Source organism: Simochromis diagramma, unplaced genomic scaffold (genome assembly GCF_900408965.1).
Source record: "Simochromis diagramma unplaced genomic scaffold, fSimDia1.1 OVJJ01000293.1, whole genome shotgun sequence".
Lineage (NCBI taxonomy): Eukaryota > Metazoa > Chordata > Actinopteri > Cichliformes > Cichlidae > Simochromis > Simochromis diagramma.
The window spans coordinates 423593-439161 of record NW_024386801.1 but is presented as its reverse complement, the minus strand read 5'-3'; the positions used below and the strand labels follow the sequence as shown (position 1 = coordinate 439161).

Sequence of the window (15569 nt, the reverse complement as noted above, 5' to 3'; positions counted from 1 at the left end):
CCTCCAGGTGAATTCAACCTCGTCTGGCTATTAAATGAAGCCCTCCGGGACCTCGGGAGGGAGGGAGGGAGGGGTGGGGCATTACCTTTCGGAAGTGAAGCTAGCTCTCTGACCCGCCGTGGTGAAAGGCCCTCGGGCTTCGCTGCATCACGCACATAAAATGATCTCTGTGGGCAAAGCAGGAGATTACACCTGATAGGAAGGAGACTTAGCATTAAGTCAATTGGCTCCTTTGCGGAATAATCCGCTTTTCTCATCCAAGGCATTGCGATGAGCGATAAGGCCTGGAAAAGAGAGTAGCAGACTGACTATTAACCCGCCCTGAGTGCTCGCTTTACATCGGTTTTATGCTGCGCTGTGATTTTGTCAGAAGAAATCACAGTCAGTTAAACTGTAGCGATAACTCTGTTAAACGCGACGCTGGAAAGTGTGCGTCAGTGTATTTTATGACTGTTAGTAACAGGAATTTCCAATCTGGTCAAACCGTTCAGAATCTGCATAATCCCTGCACACTGTACAAATGTGAGATCTCTGACATGTCATTGAGCATACTTATCGTATCCTCTAGGACTGGGATCCTACCAGTGAGGCGCATATCAGGGGGAAGCCTCGGGAGATGACTGCAGGTAAGAGGAAACTACCTTATTTCAATGAGCTGCTGATTTCTGTGAGCAACTACTCATCTGTGTGCCCTTTTTTATGTTTCAGCTTGCTCGATCTCGGGCAAAACTAAGCCTGACTGATTCAGTTTTAAATGACTCATTGGTTGTGTATGAACAGTCATCGTGTGCCCGACGGCACGTTTGCGCCTTGATGTTTTGGAGATGCTTTTAAAAGAAAAGGTCTTTTTCTCACTGCGTAGATGGTCTCGGTGGACGGCCCTTCTAGCCCCAGATGCCACCGTCTCTGTTAACAATAGATCATAGCAATGCTGGGCTTGTAGCTTTGTTTTGATTGAAACCAGTCTTGCTGGTGTCCTGCAGGAGCTTCTCTGCTGCTCTTGCTTGTAGTTTTCTTCTGTCAGAGATGTTTCTGAAAAAGTGATATATGAGGGAGGAGTGGAACTTTTTATTCATAACGCTCTCTCACTATAGACGTGAAACTTAATTTGTGCCTTTGCAGCAGGGATTACGCTCACTGCAGTCGTGCACTTTGCCTTCGCTTTTGATTAGCTAATGTGTTGGTCGGGTGTATTTCGATGGTATTAACTGAGCTGCGTCTATCGTAAATCGCTCTGCGAGTGTGCTATTCCCTGAAAGAGAAGCAGCTTTCAGTCAGGTAAAGGTCAGCAGAGAATCTATTATTGACCCTGTTACTGTCATTTTCAGTATCACAATGATATGATACTACTGTGTCTTTCTCTGCCATCGAAACCACATAAGCTTGGATTCCTGTAAATGTTAGCTTTAGGTGGTTTCTCTACCTCTGTCATTTTTCACACAATGACTGATTTGCTTTTTAATTTGCTATTTTAAAAAAGTATTTTCAGCAAAAAGATAGACCTGAGATGCTCTTGTATCAACAGTGAGGTACTCATAGGTGTACTGTAAAATTATATTGCCATGGTAACGTGTCGTCTCACCATTTTTAAGCCCTTTTTTCACTTTCTGGTGATAAAAAAAATAACAATCGAATAAATAAATAATAACATACATAATACAAATATTATTTTATACATTTATTTATTTATTCTTTTTAAATTGAAGGAGTATGCGCTAATCAGTATCTGCGAGTACCATCTCTCTGAGGAAGCAGCAGGTGGAGATGCCCTCGCTAACCTCAGCTGTGGCTTCTGTCATCTGCACCGACTAAAGACAAACTAATTAGAAACCAAGATGACAGAACATTACTGTTCAAAACATATAAACAGGTGACTCGACACTTTTGACACATGGTTTGCCGCTCAGCAACAGAAACAGAACACTTGTGTTCTGTTAGGATTAGCGCTGTGCAGCTGCCTGCTCTCCTCACAGCTGAGCAAACCTGAAACTATATGGAAAGAAAAGGGGCGGAGTCAGCGCACTGCTCTGCACAAGTTTATTTCGTTAGTCCCACCACAGACAGAGATTCACATGGACTGTGCTTATTGCCATTCGTAACGTCACAAATAAAAAGAATATTCATAACCATCCCACATGTGTCCTTATGTACAGCTGCTTTTAACACTACTGATATTTCTTTAGATGCTTTCTCATTAAAAGGTAATAATATAATATGTAAAAGGTATTTAGATTTCATTGATTGAAGTAAAAATATTTATGGTGTGTTTATACATAAATCTATAAATCTATTTTATACTCATTTTGAATTTAATGGGAAAAAAGCTCATTGCAAATGAAAAATAAGAAATGCTTAAAAAAAATTTTAAAAACTGTATATTTATTTTGAAACACTTTAGATTTTTTTCCTCGTTGCTTTTGTATTTGTGTCTGTGAAGGTTCTCAGTCATCCAGGTCATCGTAGTCTAAGGCGCTTGGAAAGAAAAGCGTCTGGACTTCAAGCAACTTAAAGAAGTCCAGACGCTTTTCTTTCCAAGCGCCTTAGACTTTTGTATTTGTGAGGAAAGCCTCATTCCAGCGCTCACATAAAGATATTCTTCATCTTTGCTGTGTGGCGCTAAAACGAGCTGCATCAGCGTCACAGTCGCACATTCGATACATTGTGTAGGTTTTGGAGTTACGGAGCATGTTGTTACTTTTTATTCACTCAAAAATGTAAGTTATCCCAGCACTGATAGTATTGTGCTGATATTATTCAATTTATTTATTTATTATTTGTTTGTTTATGTGAAATTCTGTATCTGTGAACAGGACTCGGTGTGTTTGTTCAGATTTAGATGTGCTGGTGACTTTTTGTCTTGGAAGTACGAGAGACTGAACTGGAAACACTCATTCACAGGCCCGTTGTGAGAATGTGAGCTTTATATAATTTTCAAAAGTCAAACAATAAAGATGTTCTGTATTGGGAGAAACATAATCATCAAACTGAGCTCAACAAATGTGACCTAACAATTAACAAAGAGGAAGCGAGAGCATATCTTCGCCGATCAGATGAAATTTACATAGTGTTAAACATAGACGCTAACACGAGAACAAACTACAAAAACAACTGCAGCACAGTTTGCTGGTTTAAAAGCATCCACACATACAATACTAACTGAGTGCAAAACATATTTCAACAGTCCTGATGTGGATTTGCTCGTGCATCACTTATTTCTAATCTCCACAAAGAAAAAAAGACAAATATCTTGAAATACATTATAGATGCTTTGTGTGGTGGTGAGGCAGCTGTCACACTTTACAACAAGCATTTTAGTGTGTCATCGACGTCACTCGCCCTTTGAAACCTGAATTGTAGCCATGATTTGACTCTGATAAAGCTGCTCTTACAATGATAATTTCATATCTCACACTTTCGCTTAGTTTTGAGATCAAGTTTCCTTCCGTCTGCTTATTAAGAAGGTTTTACTGGACATTTGAGACGCATTTATATTATAGCAGGTGAACAAGAGTCTAATAAGTAGATTAAATTCACTTTAATGCTTAGTGTTGTGGAAAGGAGTAGAACAAAGAGATAGGAAGTAAAGAAAATCGTACCTATTCTTACATCTACAAAGGAGTTAACAGGATTAATACCACAGATTTGCTCAACGTAATCGCTGAGCCAGAAATATCGCAGAGTCTTTTGTTTTATCTTATGCAAAATGAAGAAGAGAACTTTTGCTTTTATATGTATCCAGATCTTCATAAGTTTTGAGAAAGAAATGTTTTAAGAGAGCATTGATAACTTAGTAAATGTTGGCATCCTGCCTTTGCCACTAGAGGACCTTGTCCAGTAAACAGAAAGTTAAGTTCAGGCATTTAAACAAATGATTTGTTGCCAATTTCCTGTTGGTATAATATCAGCACACAATTTGTGTTTGGAGAGATCAACAGCGCTTTCAATAGATAAAATGATCCGCGGAGATCAGGCCACATTTTTGGGAAGTGGAGGCTTTAATGGTGACTGTCGGTGCTGCTGTGGATCAAACTGGCTCTCCAGTGCCACAGAAATAGCTCTTGTGTGGGTCCTTTCAAAATTTTAGAATAATAACCCTTGTCACCCAAAAGGGAAAAGGCAAGGTCTCTCCTTCCCAGAGATTATGGTGGGAAGAATCGATGACTTCCTCCATCTTTCTCCCCCAGGGGACGTGGGGACAAAGTCTCACTGGTATTAATAGCAGCCCTCTGATAAGCCGGCCAGTGGTCTGCGTCGTGGTGTCACAGCCTTTCGTCTTATTGTTGTGAGAACCTCTTGTTATAGTATCAGAGAGCCCTTATAAAATATACATTTCCTCCACTTCCTGTTTTTGTACTGTACATCACAGTGTCTTTGCAGTACAACAGAGGACACTAGTGTCCCATCAGTAGGCAGTGTGTCTGATAGCTGCTGCTTCAGCTCTGTCCTGGTCACGATGGTGCTTGCTGCCTTGGGTTGTGTTGCTGCTGGATAGTTATGTTGTAAGGGACTGGGAGCAAAGGTTGAGATGCCTCTGCTATTGAGCAGGCTGTAGGTTCGGCTCAAGGACAGCCAAGCCTGTAACCCTGACTCGCTGGCACAAAAGAGGCTATAAATGTTGCTTTGCAATCATCTCTTTGTTTCTGAAAGGACGTGAATCATGTAATGCTTCACTTTGTACAGTCAACTGGGAGACAGTTGTTTAACAGCAGTTTTTTACACTAATGGAACAATGAATGTAATTATAAACAGTGTGGTTATACTGTGAAGTGTTTTGTGCCCATTGAATGGATAACTTTTTTTTCAGCTCTCAGTCTGATAGCCTCAATGCCCCAAATGGGTTCTGTGAAAGGAGAGCATGGGAAAAATAGCTGCCGTTGTGGAAAATGCTGGGAAAAGTTTTAGTTCTCATTGGTAGCAGTGCAGGGCATTGTGGGATGTGAGAGCTGAGAAAGACTGTTTTGCCCCCTGTGAGAAGAAGAAAACATGCAAAGATGGACACAGAAATCCCAGCGAGTCGTCCAGACTGAGCAGAAGCGCCTCGCTGCTTTGAATGCTGGTTTCCCTTCAGTCAGAGGTGGGATGGTGAGGCGTGGGCGTCGGTGGGTAGGTGGGCTGGGTACCTGCTACTTGTTTCTCTGCCAGTTTTTTTTTAAACCCCCTGACGTCAGCACAGACATTGGTGGCCTGCATACCGACATACCGGGCTGATGTTTGCCAGCCCATTAGCGAAGCCAAAGCAGCGGAGCCCACCCAGGACTGCCGACCCTCTCCTGCCCACCTTCTGCCTTCCCGCCCAGCCCTGGCTCTGGATCAGAGGCAGGCCACACGTCGGGGGACAAGGCTAATGATGGCCACAGCCATGCCATCTCTTTCAAGCCCCAACCCAAGAGTACAATTTTGGCTAATGCTATTTCCTGCAGATAAGATGCAAACAAGCTCCTTTTACTTCTTTTTCCTCACTAGAGGTTTGGGAGGTGAGGGGTGGGTGAGCAGTAGCAAAATAGTCCTCTTTCATTATCAGGTGCTTGGCTTTGGGCGACCTTTGCTGTAGATGACACGACCGCTGTCACATTACACTAATATGAAATACATGAAGTACGTTTTGTGACCAGTTACCCGAATCAAACCATTTTGCTCTCCATCAGTCCCTAAATGCCTCAATCAAGACTGTGTAATGTGATTATTTTACTCATCCAAGACTTTCTAAATTGTTTCCAGCTTAAAACAAGATTGTTGGAGATATTCTTACAGTGTGGAACTCGCACAATGCTGCCGCTGTCTTTCTTCTTCAGGCAGATAAGCTCCATAATGGCTAAAAGACATTCTTTGGATTTTCACTGCTAAAGATCCCTAGATTTTATGCTCCGGTGCAGGTTATTGTGTTTTTCCCGCATAAAGACAATAAGCTATGAAGTTGGCAGTAATATTAGAAACACTTCAAAGGGAGTGTATTTTTTTTTTTTCTTTTGACGTAATCAGATTATCATCGATATTTTTCAGGAACACAATAATAAATCAGACTGACAATATTTTGCTAAAGCAGCATAGACTGTATTTAAATAATGGACACAGCCAGGGTGATAGCACACACTGACTGTCAGTCGACTGTTCAACGACCCGACAGTCACGGGGTAACCACACAGTGCTTAGACAGTTTTAAATGAAGCTTGAAACCAGCAACTGAAATCACAAACTCGGCAGATTTTTTTTGAGAAGTTTGACGATTTTCTTATGAACTTCCAAACAGTTTGGATTATTTGTGCAACCACGGGGAGTCGCCCCCTGCTGGTCGGTAGGTAAAATGAAAGTACTTCTGCGCTGGCCACGCCCCTTCCTTTAGATGTTTTATGGGACTCTGTGAACTTGGAACCGGTGATCTTGACTTTTGCTGTGTTCTCGCCGCCTATCTCTGCAGTGTCATCAGAGGAGATGCGTGATGGCTCGCATGGTCTGAGCAGGGCGTACACATCACACACCACGTGCCCGCCTGATCCCAATCATTCATAAATCTGCTAGAGAGATTTGTATCCACAGTCTGCCTGCAGTCTCTCTTATCTCTGTCCCCGCCTCCCTCTGGCTATTAGGAAGGAATGAGATGTGACGGTATCTACACACTGGGCCCTGTGGGGACTCTTCTATTCAGCCCTACTCTTTTCCCGTTTCTTCCTCTTTTACATCAAACATGCTTTCAAGAGCACGTTCCAGCCATGTTCTTCTTAGCTCACTTCACCCTCTTTCTTTCTGCAGGATCTGCAGTTATTCGCCGTGTCCTTTGTCCAGGAAAAAGCAGTGAAATTTCCCCTCAGTCATTAAGCCCCGATTCAGCACTACAGTCAGTGTAGAGGCTGTAAGTTAACAGAATGTAAATAGAGCAGTGTTTTCACATTGCTTCACCGCTTATTTTTAGTAGCTGGACAAGAGCAGGCGAGGGTGTGCCTTTTCAAGCCCCGGCTGTGAGTCTTATCAGCTGAATGCACCGAAGAAAGGATTGAAATTATAAATCAACAAAACAATAATGACTCAATACAGGAAGTGATGTGTTGATTTATGGTTGAAGTTTAACTGTAACTGGCAGACTGTGCTGAAGGAGCTTTTTTAAACATGGAGCAGGAGTGCTGTCAGATGTGCTGCACACGAACTCGACACGCCAAATATTTCTCCTGTAGCTTGAAACAAGCGTGCAACAAGTGACCGCTCAATTATTTATTTTATAAAGTAACAGACTTTATTACTGCACTTGTCTGTTAGGTGAAACCCAAGTGTATATATTTTTCAAGTGCAGCTGCCAGGCATTCCTTGATTACTGCTCCACATTTAGCTCTTAACTCGCCCTTCCTTCCGGGAATCTAACTGATTACGCCATCCTAGTGGACACAACACCTGTAGCAGTTGGTAAGCAGTGTGCTCGGTTGTGTGTTTCTGTGCATGGCAGTATTGATCCCAGCCACCCGCTGCTCACACCAGGAAAAGACTTTTCCAAAGCGTTCTCCAGTATGTACTTACTTCTCCCCTGCTCGCCAGCAACAAAGCCAAAAGCAGACGAGATCTGTTTCTGGCAGTTTTTAGCACTTCACTGGCAACTGCAAATTTTCTGCCACCGCTTTGACACTTAGATTTTCCTTTTGCAGAAATGGCTCGTGTCGTCTCGTAAATGTGGCTGCAGAAATGCGTTACTAAGCAAAATCTCCAGCTAAGGTGATGCTCTTGGCTGCACCAGCGACACGTAGAAGGACTGCTGTTTTCACGCAGCTTCTCTCACACAAAAATGAACAGCACTCGAGGTTTTGTGTGCTCTTAAATGATGTCAAAATGATGACTCAGTTCATTTCCGTTGTGGTCTCACTCAGTGTCAGAAAGACTGAGTCACACACACATATGCACCCATCTTCTGTCCCCAGCAGGCCTGTGGCTCAGCTAGAATTATGTGCTGAATGTTTTGAATTGAGCCATCAATAAATACAACAAAACACTTTCCCTCTCTGTGATGATCTTGGTGCACAGCCACACACACACACTTGTGCTCGGCCTTGTCCCTGTCCAAACAACCCTTCTATAGTGAGGGGCTCCAATGGAGTGGATCGACTCCAGCTAAGACACCCTTTCAGACTTCCTCCCTCCTTTTCTCAAAAAGCCCTCCCTCTCATGGACCGCAGGGCCTTCCTTCCTTCCTTTATTATGACACACAGGCCTGGTGGCGTCGCAGGGAAGTCAGGATGGCCGGATGTACCCTGATCAGACACGCAGACAGAAGGATGCCGCTGCTACTGTGGACCTCGGGTTTGGTTTTATGCCCAAGAACTGCAAGAGGAATGACATCGTTCCTGTTTTGATAGCTCAGCAGGAAGACTGACTCGAGTCAGCGAGGTGTGCGGGTCACCGTACGAACTAGAGAACTATAGCCACGCCGGCGGGGGTATATTTAACCTCCCATTCCCATCTCGACCCCTGAATGTAATAAGACAATGAAAGTCTCACAGAAGTCAGTGTTCAGTACAAGACGCAGGGCTAGAGCCTCACACAGAAAGCTATACGAGACGAGCTCGTGTCCGTGTGGTTTACGGCGCCTCTGTACCTTATTGTTTACCAAGACTCGTCTGTGACACACTTGCTAGAAAGGCCTGTCTCGCAGGGAAGACGAAGCTTAGAGAAGACAGCGTCAGAACAATAATAATCATTTTTCTTTTGGTTTGTTTGTTTCTTGGAAAAGGTTACAGTAAGTAGCAGCTGCGCTCTGCTGCTGCCGTACAGTGCACGCCACCTCGGAGAAGTCGACCCCTCTGCACTCCATCCATCCACCCCATTGAACTGCCAGCCCTGGTAATCAATTCTGAGCCTTGTGCTGTCACTGAGGGCCTCTGCACACAGCAGCTGGCTGGAGGAAGACAAGCGCTCTTCCACAGTCTTTCCAAAGATCAGCTGCACCCAGCTGTCTAGCAGCAGCCCTGCTATTCAGAGCCCTGCCGCTGCTGCTGCTGATGAGGGAGGCCTCTTTCACTGCTGTCACCGGTCTCTGTTGACCGGAGTCCCCTTCAACATACTTTCTTTTTCAGTTCTTCCTTCCTAAATTTTCAACTGTATAGACACATCCGCCCCTTGAACTGCACAGCGTGCCTCATATGTCTGTCTGGGCTCAGCTCGCTTTCTGTCTTTCTCTTTATTTCTCCCAAAGTCATGTTGTCCATCTGTCTCCGCATTTACGGACTTTGAGTCCGCTGTTTTTATCTGGCTTTCTCTCTCCCTGTCGTGCACGCTGGGACCTTTAGATTAACTTTCCTTCTTTTTTGCTGTTGTAGCCTTTCTTTCAGTTACATCCATCCATGTCCCCTCTGTCCCTCTGTTTTGTGTTCCCCATTCCTCTTTCCCTTCTTTGTTGCTCGCCATGTTTCGGTTTCTCTACTCTTTTCTCTGCAGTTCTGTCCCCTTTTTGCTGCTCACTCTTATTTCCGCACAATTTCCATCTCATTCTTTGTCACTCTGCTGCAATCTAAACTATGCCCCCTTTTTCCAAATGTCACAATACTGTATCTTTTCTTCCCCCTTTTCTTTAGAGTAACTTCTTTTTCTGCCCCCCCTCCCCCACCCCTTTCTGCTGTATTTTTTTCACAGGTGTCTGTAAGGCGGGGATTTACATTTTCTCAGGACAGGCAGCCCATGGAGAGAGGCCTGCTGGCAGATCAAAGGCTCCGGCTGTAAAACGATCTGAAAGAGTCCAGCATTAGCATCCATCAGGGTACCTTGAAAGCTCCCTGATCAGCCGAGAGGGAAGCTGAGGGCCCCCCAAAGTGAAAGCCCAGTCTGGAGAGGGGTGATGGAGGGGTGGAGGGAGGCTGGAAAGAGGGTACACAGAGAAGGAAAGGAGTAAAATTCCCATAATAAACTACAAATGTTTTGATTTCTCTGTTGGATTTGACCCCCGTCTCATCCCTTTACTCGTCCTCTCCACTCTCCTTTTCTTTATAGCGTTTAGACTGAGAACGTCTCCATCTGTGCACAGAGGCCAGAGTTTACTACTGGTCCCTGATGTCTGTGCATAGTTATGACTGGTCTGGGTAGTGGACTGAAGGGTGAGAGAAGTGAGGGATAGTGTGTGGGAGAAAGCTAAACCTGCTCCAAAGTATCTCTTTATAGCAGCCAGTCGGCACTGTGGGAAATAACAGCAGCATAGAGGCAGTGTGCTGCACTTCTGTGGAATAAGCTTGTTCATAGTCTTGAAATGGATAGGTATCGGACATGTGTGATAGAGATGGAGATTAGACCTGCATTCCTGCTGTGTCCCAGTGCATCAGTGTTTGCATCTTTTTCAGTAACAAAAGTAAATCTGCATCCTTTGGATTAAAATTCTCCCAGGAAAAAGCTATAGTAGGGTCCAAAATGTGCATATTATGAATATACATTTAGTCAGTTTTAACATATGTCGTTCTTAAAAATGTAGACTTTAAATGACCTGTACTGTTTGTAGTTGCAATCTGCACAGTGATTTTGTTTTAAAGCTTTTATTTTGAAATACTGCACCTGCCACTATTGATATAGTTTCCAAAAATGGCTCTAAAACGGCTCGTGTCTGGCCAATAAATTCCTCAATTTTGCCTGTCATGATACCATTCTTCATTTTGATGAAAAGGATTCAAGATTGAAGATTCTTTATTTGTCACGTGCGTAGTTATACAAGTACAACACGCAGTGAAATGTGACCTGATACGTAGCTCCTGATTCAACACACGGAGGATAGAAGCTCTCCGTGCTTACTCCTGAAGTCCACCACCAGCTCCTTGGTCTCGCCGACGTTCAGCTGGAGGTGCTTGTCATGGCACCACGATGCCAGATTCTTCACTTCATCCATGTAGGCCACCTCATCGTTGTTGAAGATGGCACCCAACACCACTATGTCGTCAGCAAACTATTGGAGCCATGAGTGGCCACGCAGTCTGAAGTGTAGAGGCAGTAGAGCAGTGAGTACTGCCAATGAGGAAGTCCAACACCCATGCACGCAGACGGCTGTTGAGTCCTGGATCCCTCAGCTTAGTGAACAGTCTGCAGGGCACTATTGTGTTGCCCTGTTTCTTGTCCGTGTGGCTGAGGGTGGTGTGCAGGACGTGGGCGATGGCATCCTCTAGCATCACAGCTTGGTCTGTGTCGCTACATATTGGCATATGCCTGTTATATTCATCCTCAAAGCCTCAGCTACCAAGTCTTTCTTTGACAGGATGTTGCCCAGTTTGTTGCAGACTCCATATTAATGTGAAGTAAATGTGACTGTTGAGTCAGATCTTTGGTTAAAAGTCCACTTACCCACAAACCAGTCTACCTAGAGACTGCATGCCTAATAGAATCATTAGAATTTTAGCAGTGACTTGAACCCTTACTATGGCATACAGTTAAGTTGGAAATTTTTCACAAATGAGTCATCTATGAATGAGTCAGAATTTATGGCAGTTGGTGTGTTACTAGTTTGTAGTGCCTACAGAAACATACTGGAGACCTGCACTGTGTTTGAGGAGTTCTTAAAGCTACCTTATTAAGAGATGTTCTTAATTTTCACGTAATGAAAAAAAGACACATGTAAATATATGTATATCTATATCTATATATATCTATATCTATATATCTATATGTATATCTATATCTATATATATCTATATGTATATCTATATCTATCTATATCTATATATCTATATGTATATCTATATCTATATATATCTATATATAGATATAGATATCTATATATATATGCACATATGCTTGCTTTTATCAACATGCCTAGTTGTCACATCAGCGTATATGTACACATCAAAATTCATGTAATGCATGCTTACTCTAAGAAAAAGCCCCACTCAAGCACGCACAATACTTCCCACGCAGAATCACCCAAACACACTCCCTGGTTGTGTGCCACGGTGTGCAGCTTGCTGACATGTGTGGAGCCTCCTGTGTGCGGGACCAGGGCTGCATGCCACTGTCTCAGCTCAGTAATGGATGTCCCGTTTGTTGCACACAGATATACAGAGAGACCGACAGACAGTGGCGGGACTCAGCTTGGCTGTCCTGTCCAACCAAGGATGAGTTCCTCTTCTGTTTAGGGAAAGGGATGTGATCTCATTCTTTAAAAATCCAACCTATGTCGCTTGCCACTCATGACTTAATCCGGCCTTCTCCTTTGTGCAAAGTGCTCTCCCGTTCTCCACTTCTCCTCTTACTTTCTCTTACTCTTTGGCTCTGCCTGTATACTTTCTGCCGCTCTGTTTATCAGTGTGTCTGTGTCTCACGTCTTCACTTTCTGTGCTATTGAGGAAAAAGGCCTTGTATTATGTGGGAGAGCAGCAAATTTAATAAAAAAGTTTAGACAGTACTTTGCAACTTTTTGAGAACATCATTATTTCCATCATGTAAAATCATCAGAGTCATCAACACTGAATTAGTTCTGCAGCGTGGCACTGAGCCACACATACAGCGAGAGGCATAAAGTCCTCTCTGCAGAGAAAAGAAGGTCAAGGAGTTTTGCAGCGGCCTTCACAGAGCCCTCATCCCAACGTCATGGACTCAGTCCGGAATTACAAGAATTTCGCTGACAAAGCAAAATCTCAGATGCTTACAACAACTGTAGGGGCTTTAGCGAAGTTCTATCAAATGCTACATACATGACAGACAAGCTCAACGCAAATTCAGTGGTCACGTTTGCCCGCAGTACTTTTAAGAGGAAATCCAAAAATGCTGAATGTCGTGAAAAATTTGGGCATTCCCCACATAGTCTTGTTCTTGGTATCACTATCAAGTGTAAAATTAGAAGGACAACAACACACGGAAAATAAGATGTGGTGCAGTGAATTATGCAGTGGAGTTTTGTCTGCGAGAAAGTGCTTCTAAACTCACGTTAAGCCCAAAATCAGTACTTTTTTAGGAGTGTGGAGTATTTGCATGGTGTTACACATCTGGTGAGAGGTGCACGCAGCACAGCCTTTTCCATATTGCTGCCCACTGAAAATAAAAAGTTGAATGTAATCCTGTTACACATGAAGAAAGTTTCCAGCGAAAGAAATACGTTTTATTAGTTTATGTCAATTAAATCAATCATAAAAAGATATGTTTATGAGCACTGTGCTGACTGTTCGCCCGGTCCGTCAACGGATGCATTTGAAAAAGTCCCCTGCATGTTTTTTGGACAGCTGCTCACAAGAGAGGTGTCCAACCCAAATCTTTTGTGTTATTCTGAAAAACCATCGCGAGCATCTTCACTGCACAGCTGCTGGCCATGACTCGCACGCCCCCCATCGTTGATTGGTCGGTAGTACTCGGAATCCAATCGTGTAATCTTCTGCCGCCTTCAAAAGTTTATCAAAGCCAGAGAGTCAAAGGATTGTTTAAAAATGAAGGAGGCAAATATAAAATAGCAGTGGCACCGTGCAGCCGTGACACTACTGGAAAGAATTCACTTGTCCTGTAAGAGATGAGTATTGTTGAGCGTGCAGGAGCACGTTTAGCCTTTCATCCTCTTTTCTGTCTTTTGTTTGGCACGTGTAGATGCATGCTACATAGATGTTCAAACAAAGTGAACACCTCTGATCAAGCTTAACGACAGATTGTGCATCTGTTACTGTTTGTATGCGACATCGCTACATGTGGAACTGCAGCATGCTGGTCAAGCATTAGCTACATCCACAGCAATATGGGCTCATCAGAGCAGCAGTGATCATAAGTCTAAACAAGAATGGGCGTTTTCCAGAAACCTGACTCAAGACGGTGGTTTGTAAAATGTGGACCGTTAAACTGCGCTAGGAAAGCTGTAAGCTTGACTGTGTTGTGTTTAAATGAAAATCTGGACTTTTAACCTTCTTGATCTGTCTTTCTTGTGTTTTTCATATTCTTAAATATGTAATGAGTGTCTGCCTGGGTACAAGTTACAGCCAAACACACAGACATATTCAGACGGCCAGGGTTTCATATACTGTAGTATAACTAAGCTCAGGAGCCAGTCCTGTTAACCTGCACGTGAGGTTTAGTTTATCTGACATTAGCAACACGTCATTAAGGTCTCCACATAATAATATTATTGCTCGATTGGAGTTCATGTGCTAAACTGCCCTGCCTGAGACATTATTAGACATAAAGCAGAATCTTCACACGTTATTACTGAACCTCTCATCGTTGCCAGCGAGGCCCCATCTCCCTCACTCCATGCTCTCTCAATTGTCACAGTTTGTCAGGACAGCTGTCTGCATGCAGCAAGTGACCGTGGCACCTCATAACTCAAACTGCACGGCGAAACGAGAACCCGGCGGCTGAACTGGCACGTTGGAAACGATTTGTTGTTTGTTTAGCAAACATCAAACCTCTTCCCGATAATTTGCCGTTTCTCTTTCATTTTCTTTACCTGCTTATTAGTTCCCTGAGGCTGACACAGGCTGTCGTCCAATGCACATGTTAAAGAAATGAAAACACAATGGGAGGAGCTTCACGGTCAATAAAGACATGGGGGTTCTTGGGAGGACAATAATGGGACTAAATGACCTTGTTCTCCACGTGGTCAAACCCTTACACTGACTAAGGTTGCTGTATACGAGCCCGGTGACGTGTTGGGTCAGGTGGGAGTTTTCGGTTTTTCTTCTGTAGAAATTCTTGAATGGTTTTGGCATTGTGCTCTGGATCATTATCATGTTAGAATACGTCTCTTCTGCCAAGCTGCTGTCAGATGGTATTTGTGTGTTTTCACAGGAATTCTTTGTCATCTCACTGATCTCTGAGTCACCGGCCTTTTACCATTGTCTTTAATGTGCCACAAACCACAGCACGGTCTGTGCTCTACGGTCAAGACTACCAAAGTTTTTCATTTGATCATTTTTGGGGGTCTTTGTTGTGTGTGTGTGTGTGTGGGGGGGGGGGGGTCTTTGATACGTTTTGTTGTTATTTGCTCTTTGTCGACATCTCTGGAGACATCTTGGTTTTTACAAAAACTTGAATTTCCGCTGAAGCGTTCCCATCTATCTGTACAGCTTGAGCCAGCAGGACCTCGTCCATGGTGTCACTGTGGGAGGATGCCCACTGTGGCTCTGATTAGTGGAAGTACAGTACATAGCACACCTGTTGATGGCTTCTGATGGTTGATTTCTACTCACCAATCTTCCTGTGTCTATTTTCGTCTTTGTGAAATTTCACAATCAAATTTTTTCAGTTGCTCTGGAATTAGTTTTTCGTCTGCAGCTGTGGTGCATACGTGTAGATTCAGACCCCTCATAAATACAAAAGTGAGAAAGTTCTGGTGCATCGAACAGTCACATGTTTTCTAACTCGTGTGTCTTTAATTGCAGGTGTACTCACTTTTGTTGCAGTTTGATTAGTCCTGACCATTTTTTGTTTTTATTGTACGCGGAAGAAATACAGTGTTGAAAGTAATATATGCGTGCTATGATTCTTTACAAACAACATTTTTTGTGTATCTGTGAATCCTCAAAGATGACTTCATCTGCACTTGGTTATGTTTGTCCCCTTCAAAGGGTTTCTAGCAAATCCTTCCTTAACCTCACAGAGGGGTATTTGCTGAACAATATATATAAATAATTCGAGTCCAATACTTGTGG

The 15569-nt window shown here is 43.4% G+C and overlaps 2 long non-coding RNA genes across 2 annotated transcripts in view; one reads left to right on the top strand and one right to left on the bottom strand.

The window, feature by feature from the left end:
* Nucleotides 1–2104, top strand: part of LOC120729423 — a 107976-nt gene extending 105872 nt beyond the window's left edge. Inside the window, exon 3 of the long non-coding RNA XR_005694932.1 lies at nucleotides 569–2104. This is a non-coding gene — a long non-coding RNA (uncharacterized LOC120729423). The remainder of the gene's footprint in view (nucleotides 1–568) is intronic.
* On the bottom strand, nucleotides 1241–10089 carry LOC120729424. The gene is made up of 3 exons (XR_005694933.1): nucleotides 9977–10089; nucleotides 9697–9699; nucleotides 1241–1252 (listed from the first exon to the last, which is right to left on the bottom strand). It is a non-coding gene; the product is annotated as an uncharacterized LOC120729424 (long non-coding RNA).
* Nucleotides 10090–15569: the final 5480 nt, after the last annotated feature.